At 37.3% G+C, this 8,535-nt stretch overlaps 1 long non-coding RNA gene across 1 annotated transcript; it reads left to right on the forward strand.

Moving 5' to 3' along the window:
• The first annotated feature begins 3,875 nt into the window (after positions 1 to 3,875).
• Positions 3,876 to 7,054, forward strand: LOC122027782. The gene is made up of 2 exons (XR_006124519.1): positions 3,876 to 4,787; positions 6,762 to 7,054. It is a non-coding gene; the product is annotated as an uncharacterized LOC122027782 (long non-coding RNA).
• The last annotated feature ends 1,481 nt before the right edge of the window (positions 7,055 to 8,535 follow it).

An 8,535-nucleotide genomic window follows, 5' to 3' on the forward strand; every position in this document is an offset into this window, starting at 1 on the left:
AAATATTTAAAGTAAAGTTATATGGAAACCCTAGAGATAATAAGAGGGAAAAACTTAAGTGATTTTTGGGAAAAGGATCTTTTTCTCCCGAAATCCTTTCTCTCCTCACCTCTCTCACGCGACAGCGGCGGCTCGAGCGAAAAACACCCCGAGGCGACGGCGCTAGGGTTCCTCTCCGGTGTCGGCGAAAGGATTCTTCCGGCCGGCCTTCACCCGTACGTGGTCACCGTGACGAAGGGAGCTCGAGAACTCAAGGGAGCCGCCGAGATCTTCAAGCTTCACCCGAAACCCTAGAATTTTGCTCTTCTCCGGTTGTAAGTCCAAGAGCAGTGAGGTGAGTTGCTACTCACCTGCAGTAGGATAGCTCCGAGATTTGTTTTCCTTGTTGCCGAGATTTAAGGATTTTGGTTTTATGCTGTTGCCGTGAGTTAGATTTCTGAGAGTAGTTTTCGGACTTGTTCTTCTTGATTTCTAATCATGCTGTAAAGATTATGCTTGTTCTTCTTGATTGTTGAAGCATGCTGTAAGGAGTTTTGTCTTTCAAGATTTCTGCCGTGAGTGTTCTATAGGTTATCGCTTGATTTCTAATTCTTTTTGGAAGTTAGAATGTTGGAGCTATGTAGCCCTATATTTGCATGATTGTCTATTCCTTTGTATCGAACAGGTTAGTAGTTGTTTGAATTGGGTTTAAACTCGGTGGATTTTTGGGCTTTTCATTGTTTAGAATTGCAAAGTACACCCTTCCATATGACCCTACCCCCGCAGGTTTTAGGTTGAGTTGGAGTTGCTGTGCAGGTTTGGTGGTGTTATTAATCCTTAACATGCTGCTAGACTTAGTGTTATTAATCCTTAATATGTTGCTAGACTTTGTGTTATTAATTCTTTGACACAGATTTAAATTCCTTCTTAGTGTAGTTTAGCATATCAGTGTATTTTTGGTAACCACAGAACCCTCTCCTTTGCCTTTTTGCCTTGGTCCTAGCAAAAGTAACCATTCCACTATGTTTGACACAGTCAAGTTACAAGTTTAAGATTAAGAATTTACACTGCGATAAGATCTTCAGAATTAAATAGATTCCCTTATGAAAATAAGTTAAGTGTTAGGCATGTTCTGTTTCATTTACCTTAGCTGAGCATGTTTGGTTTTCATTTACCTTAGCTGAGCATGTTTGGTTTTTTATTTTTCTATAGCTGAGCATGTGCAGTGTTAGATCCCATTTTTATACCTTTCTTATGGATTTGAGCATGAGTAGTTCTCTTTATTTTTGCTGTATGCGAGCATGATTAGTTCTTTGCTTTGCTGTTTACGAATATAAGCAGTCTTCCTTGTTTTGCTATTAGACTTTATTCATGCAATTATTAGTTTCTTTGCTATTACATAAGCACGAGTTTTTGTCTTTAAGAACTATAAGCAAGAAAGACTAAGGTCTAGACTTGATTTCAATTCCAGAAGATTGAATATCAAAAGCGCACACAAGGTGTTTGCTTAAATGCCAAGTAAGGGCAAGTATAAAGAAGTTATAGTTAAAAAGAAAGTATTTTACTTTTAAAGGGCATGTACCGGACACAAGGTCCAAGGGATGGGCTCCAAGATGCCCCTAGGCACAAGGCCTAGAAGTTCCTTAGTAGTTTCGGGATTAGCTACCTCGACTCTTATTAAGGATGCGCGCAAAAAGTTGGTACAATGCCGGGCCCAAAAGAAGTTTATTATTATTTTAAAGTATTAAAGTATAAGTTTTGAAACAAATGAAACAAGCTTCAAATATATTTAGAATTAGAAAGTTTAGTTTCTTGTTATTTGAAGCATGCAGTAGTAGTTCTGTTTGTTTCTTGCTATTAGATTATTCAGCATGTTTAGTTTTATTTGCTTTCAGCATGCTGTTATAGTTTTATTCTTATGAGCCTATTTAGCTTTACATGTTTAGTAGTTTTACATGTTTAGTAGCTTTACATGTTTAGTATGCTTCTTTTATTGGTTTATGAGCATATTTAGCTATACAATGATTAGCATTTCAGTTAGCATGATTTCCTTTGCTATTTATGAGCATGAGTAATTTTATGTGTTAGCATTCAGTTTTAGCATGTTTTTATTTATATACATGCATATCGAGTTTTTGTGAGTAGATAGCGCTCACTAAGCTTTATGCTTATAGACTGCACTTCCTCCTACTGCAGATAAAGGAAAGGAAAAGATTTAGCAAGGAAGGCGACAAGGTGGTGGTGATGAAGGTGTGTGATGGCTGGACTATGGGGAGATCAAGAGTTTGCTAAGGAATTATTTAGACTTTTCTGTTTAGAGTTCTTTAGTTTTCTTTTAATGCTATTATGAGTCAATATTGTAATTAAGTTTATTCCGCGTTTGTAGTTGGGTTCTATTGATGGAGTGATATTGATGTTTACTATTGATAGGGTAGTTTCCTTCTTTTATTTGTGATATTATACTGCGTGGTTGTGAAGATATATGTTCCAGCCGCCTGTGGCTGAGTATATTATACTTGTATTATGGGAAATAGTCACCGGTACAGGGGAGATTCTGCCGAAATTTTTCGGTAGAGTTTTCCTAGAGATTTTTAATAAACCGGTTAAGTAGAGTAGTAGATAAGTAACGGTCACTCTTAGAGAGTAGTAGTAGTAGTAAGAAGGGTGGTCGTTACACCAACTAGTTTGGAACCTCCCCCTAAATTATTGGACTGGGTTCTAGGTTTTGGGTTTGTGTCGATTTGCTTTATAGTTATAATGAACTTGGTTATGTTTTTAGTTTAGATTCATTTTATTTTTATTTAATTTAGGTTTAGTTGTTGCTTTGGTTAATGTTACTGAATTTTGTTTAGGGGGTTTAGTTTTTAAGGTTAATTTATTTGGTTTTACATAGTGTATTTTATTCTTAGGTACATAGTATTGATTGAATCCTATTTGTATGTTTAAGTATACTTTCAGAACCCAAGCTTTGGTTTGATTTTTATGTTGGTTGAATAAAGATATAAACATTTTATTAGTTGAACTGGACTTGTATCCGAGTTTGGACTTATTGTACACAACTCTTTGTGATCCAAATATCATATCAAGATACTTAGATCTAGTTGTAAATGTTTCTAATAGTTATTTTAGTTCAAATATTTCATTTTTTAATCTGAAATTATCCTATTTCATTTTTTAATCTGGAATTATCTTACCCAAGTTGTGCAACTTGCATCAAAATTCAGGTTGAATTGGCTTAATTGTTGAGTTTGAATTTATTTGTTCATTAAGTATTTTATTTTCTTTGCTTAATTCGTTTATTTGATCTTCAAATACAGTAAATTTCTTATGTAAGCGTGCAATAATTTTAAAGAACTTTTTACTTAAGATAGCCTATACCTCATCGGAACCTTCGGAAATAAGTGTGGACTCGTGGCTTGATTTGGGTTCAGACCTATCTTCTTATTCACTCTCCGATTCTAGTCCATACACCATCAGTGCAAGGTAGTTGGTGTGCCTTGGTTCATCTCCGTTTGATTTCTCCATGGGCGATTCATACCATGCTGCTTTGAGAGCTTTCTTTTTCTTGAGATTAGGGCTCCCTTCTTATTGCATCTAAAACACGTGACATTAGTCTTGTTGTAAGATATGGTGGTTAAATAATAAGGGTTATTGGAGAAATAACCTTATAGATTTTTTTGAGAACTTTTTAAAAAAATTGGGGATTTAAATGAAGGTCGTATGACTTATTTAAGGAGATGAATTGAATAGACTTGAAAAAAAATCTGTTTGGAATATCCATATAGTGAGAGTTGATTGAGGAATCAACTTAGGGTTTAATTTATTAAAACCTAAGTTATTAATTATAAAATTTATTTTTTTATTTATTCTTCCTCTCCTCTCACTATCGCACACCACCTCTCCCGATTCCCCTCTTCCCCATGCCTCCTTCTCCGTCGCCCCTCTCTTCTTCTCTGATCTCGTGCCGCTCTCTCCTTGTACTATTGAAGCGACCATTGCTTGACTTGCCAACGATGCCACTATCGCGTGTCCTACTCGCGAGGGTTCCGGTCTGGTGCTCGACTCCTGCTTGTGGGTAGTCGAAGAAGCCGCCACCCTCTTCCTCACGCGCCTCTACCCTAGATTGTCCGATCGTCAATCCACCATCGCCAGCACCTAAGCGCCACCCGACGGCTCCCTATGATTCCATCACTATCACCCCATTCCTCTTCACCACCTCGTGTTGCTCGTCGAATCCCTAATGGCTATCGAATATGGTGGATCTAGAAGATGGTGATGCCGGGGTTGACATCGAGCACCTGCGGGAGGAATGCCTCATTGTTCCTAATTCCCTTCCATCGCCGGCGTGCTATCTCAGCACGACCCCTTGATCGATCTCCGATAATTCCACTTCAACCCTTCCATGGCACTGCCCATGGAACAACACCAGCCATAGTGTCGGCCTCTGGTTTCGTTTTCCCCTCAGATGCAGTAACAAGCATCTACCAGCCCGAGATTTGGCTCCACAATCAGTTGCTGCTGATGAGGTATGCACATTTTAGATCGGTAACTTGCAGTATTGAATGGATGAGAGCTACATCTACAGTTGCCTTGTGCAAATTGGATAGGTAACTTCTGTATAATTAATCCATAATAGCAGTATGAAGGTTGTGGTTTTATTGAGTTTGTAACTTGTGTGGTTACAAATCGAGTTCTTCATGCTATAATGGTTAAGAGATGCTAAAGTCAGAACAAGTTTTCAGATTGAATGGGCCGACATGGCAAGCAGAGTTTTGATTTGAAGATATTCAGCGTGACTTACAATAAAGGTGAGTACTTCTTTCTTGGCCTCTATAGTTCTTTGAGCTTAGTGCATGGATTATCTGATGGATTAGGTTGCTTTATCTTGACTCCACTCGTATTTTATCTATGCTTGATACTTATATACTTCTTCGAGATGATCTTTTTATTTTCTATACAGTCTCACTGTTTGATACTATATTCTGTAGAGTGCACATGTTTAAGGTGTGTACAATAGAAATTTATATTTAGATGGTTTATATGCAGTAGCGTACACACGAGTTTGGTGTGAGTTATAGGAGTTATCATGCTGATTATGCATATATTAGTGTGCACACGTATATAGGTGTTGCTACATATTGTAGATGTTGTTGGTAAACACATGTTGGATCTTTTCATGCATACATGTATATGTGATTGATGGATGATGTTTCGGGATATATGTGTATTGACTGTGCACACATGTCTGATATATTTTATTTGAGGTATCTTGTTGATTATATCTATTTTATGTGTGCACACATGTCTAGTATGTTTTATTGAAAGTATTATGTCGATTATACTCATATTGTAAGTACATACATGTCGGGTGAGTATTATCAGAGGTATCTTGTCGATTATACCTTTGTTGTTATGTGTACACGTGTCCAGTACATTTAATTGGAAGTATTTTGATGATTATACCTATATTATAAGTACACTCATGTTTGTTGTATGTGCACGTGTGTGTGGTGTGTGCTATGGAGGTATCACATTGATTATACTTATGTTGTGTGTGCACGTGAGTTTGGTGTGTACTATTGGAGATATCAAGTCGATTATACTTGTGTTATGTGTACGCTAGGTGTATACTATTGGAGGTATCATGTTGATTATACTTATGTCGTGTGTGCACGTGAGTTTGGTGTGTACTATTAAAAATATCGGGTCGATTATACCTATGTTGTGTGTACGCTGGGTGTATACTGTTGGAGGTATCATATTGATTATACTTGTGTTGTGTGTGCACACGTGTCTGATGTTCTATTGGAGGTAATAAGTTGTTATACTCGTGTGGTGTATGTTCAAGTGTCTGGTATATACCATTGGAGGAATCTAGTTGATTATGCCTATGTTGAGTGCTCACACAGGTCTGTGTATACTATTAGAGGATCATGTTGATTATATTATACTTATGTTAAGGAAGTTGTTGCATTGATGATCATTGTATCAGTGTCATGATTATTTACATCATGTTCATCATTGTACTGTATGAATGTTGACGACCATTGTTCCTTTGTGGTATGAGCTAGTTTGACGACCATTGCTCCCTTGCGGTGTGAGCTAGTTTGACGACCATTGCTCCCTTATGGTATGAGCTAGTTTGATGACCATTGCTCCCTCGTAGTTGGAGCCAGTTGATAGTGATTGTTATACATTTGGACTTGCATATATCCTATTGACCAGGGCTCCCTCCCATTGTGGATTGAGGTCAGAGTCAGTCGACAGTTGTTGTTATACCATAGGCTGCCCATGGTTTATCTATGGTAGAGTGTTCTCGTGCAGACAAGGACCCTGACATTTCAGACTGCCCATAGGTTATCTGTGGTAGAGTGTTCTTGTGTAGTCCCTAGCTAGATAGCTAGATATCTTGGTCATCTGTATTGCTTGTGGTGGAGCGTTGCTCCCACATATGACGTATTCTTGTGATGGAGCGATGCTCTCACATTTTATGATCTATTATAGTTTATCATAAATGGTTATATATATATATATATATATAATCCAGGTGTTATGAGCAAGTTTGTTGCTGATCCCTAATGAGTTATTGATTATTATACTGTTTGAGATAGACTAATATGAGTATGTATGTTTATTATGTCATATATGATTATGCTCTTATTTCCCTACTAAGACTATATATCTTTGATCATCTTACACTTTTATTCATGCACTACTATATTCTTATTACCCACTGAATGATTCACACTTACCACCCCTTGTACTGGTTTTTATTTTGCCAGGTAACAAGTAAATGTTGGAGGAGTTTCTTGGCTGCCAGCCCCATGTCACATCCGAGATCTGTTTTCTAGTTATTTCACACTGTTCTATTCTTACTTTATTTTTCGGACTTGGTGTGTAGTGATTCAACTTGCTTTTGGATTTTAGCCTTGTGGCCCCATTTATTCGTTTTGGGTTTATATTATGGTGTAAGTCATGCCGGCATGCAGTCAATGTTTTATCTTGCGTAGTTTGTGTTTGTACCAGCCGTGTAGGCTGTGTAACTTTATTATTTTCTACTGTATTCTCTGTTTCAGTTGTGTGGTCTACCTATATAACTGCATGGTTATGTTCTTTTTGTTCCAACTATGTGGGATGAGTATAACTGTTTGGTTGTGTATGTTCCAGTTGTGTGGGCTGTTGATTATTTCTTGCATGGCCTAGTGGTCTTGTATTCATGATTTATTTGAGTAATGCTTGGAAGGTGTCCCTTTTGTTGACAACCAAAGCACGTGATGTTGACTTGTTATTATTGGAATTTGAAGTGGAGTTGATCTTCTGAAGGTCCTTTTTGGTGACGTTCTTCTTTCTCCTAGTGAACATCTTTCTTACCAGGTTCACTAGGTATTTTTCATCATCTGAGTCTTAGTCAGACTCGACTTTAGATTCTGGTTTAATTCTGAATTTTTCTTTTGATGCTCTTGCAATAAGAGCAATACCTTTCTCAGATTTGACATTAGTCTATTCGTGTAGCTCTAATTCACAGAAAAGTTCATCTAATTTAAGTTCGGATAGATTCATCAAGATTTTGTAGGCATCCACGGTGGATACCCACAGGGAAGACATTTAGCGCATACCTTATCAGGTCTCGGTTCTCCATCTAATAGTCAATTGTATTGAGCCCGTTGAGGATATCTTTTATCCTTACATGCAGCTGACTAATATATTCTCCTTTCTGTATTTTGATATTAAATAATTTATTTAAAAGTAAATCACTTTTTGTTACCTTTGTGTCATTGGTCCTCTCATGTAGTTCTATGAGATTGTCCTATAGTTCCTTTGCATTTTCATGTGGGCCGATGCGGTTCAGTTTCTCTTTCGTCAGTCCGCATTGGATTGTGTTGAGGGCCTTGAAGACAATCTGGGCCCTTTTCTTCATCTCCGGATTCCAATTGTATGGGTCTATTGGAATTCAAGTGTTGTGGTCGACTAGCGCCTTATATCCTTTGGTAATGTTGAACCACTGGTCGAAGTCGGTCTTTAGGTACACTTTCATCCGCTTATTCCAATATGACAAATCATCCCCATTGAATAGGAGCTAATGAACAGTGTTGTATCCTTCGTTTTGGGCCATTTGTCACTGAAATAGAAAACTAGAGGAAGGTACCAAGACTTGGTCTTGGATTAGTAGAGTTTAAGAAAAAAAATATATCGAGGAACTCGAATGGTGTTGCACCAATTTTGAGAAAAAAATCAAACGAAGAGTTATTTGAAGAGATAAACTTTTACTGATTCAAATAGAATGCGAAAAACTGAAATCCAAAGAAAATAAAATAATTCCCCTGGCTTAATTGGTGGTTGCACCAATTCAGAGCAAAACCTTGCTTTGATACCACTTGTTGGATCGAGTCGTTAGGGTTGTAAATGAACTAAGTGTTCATGAACGAACTTGATGTTCAGCTTGGTAAGAACTTGTTTATGTTTGTTCAATATACACAAGATTAATTAAATAAACAAGCTTGAACATCTCGTTAAACTAAACAAACAAGCTTGAACACACATATGTGTTCAGCTCGT

Source organism: Zingiber officinale, chromosome 1A, assembly GCF_018446385.1.
Source record: "Zingiber officinale cultivar Zhangliang chromosome 1A, Zo_v1.1, whole genome shotgun sequence".
Taxonomy (NCBI): Eukaryota; Viridiplantae; Streptophyta; class Magnoliopsida; order Zingiberales; family Zingiberaceae; genus Zingiber; species Zingiber officinale.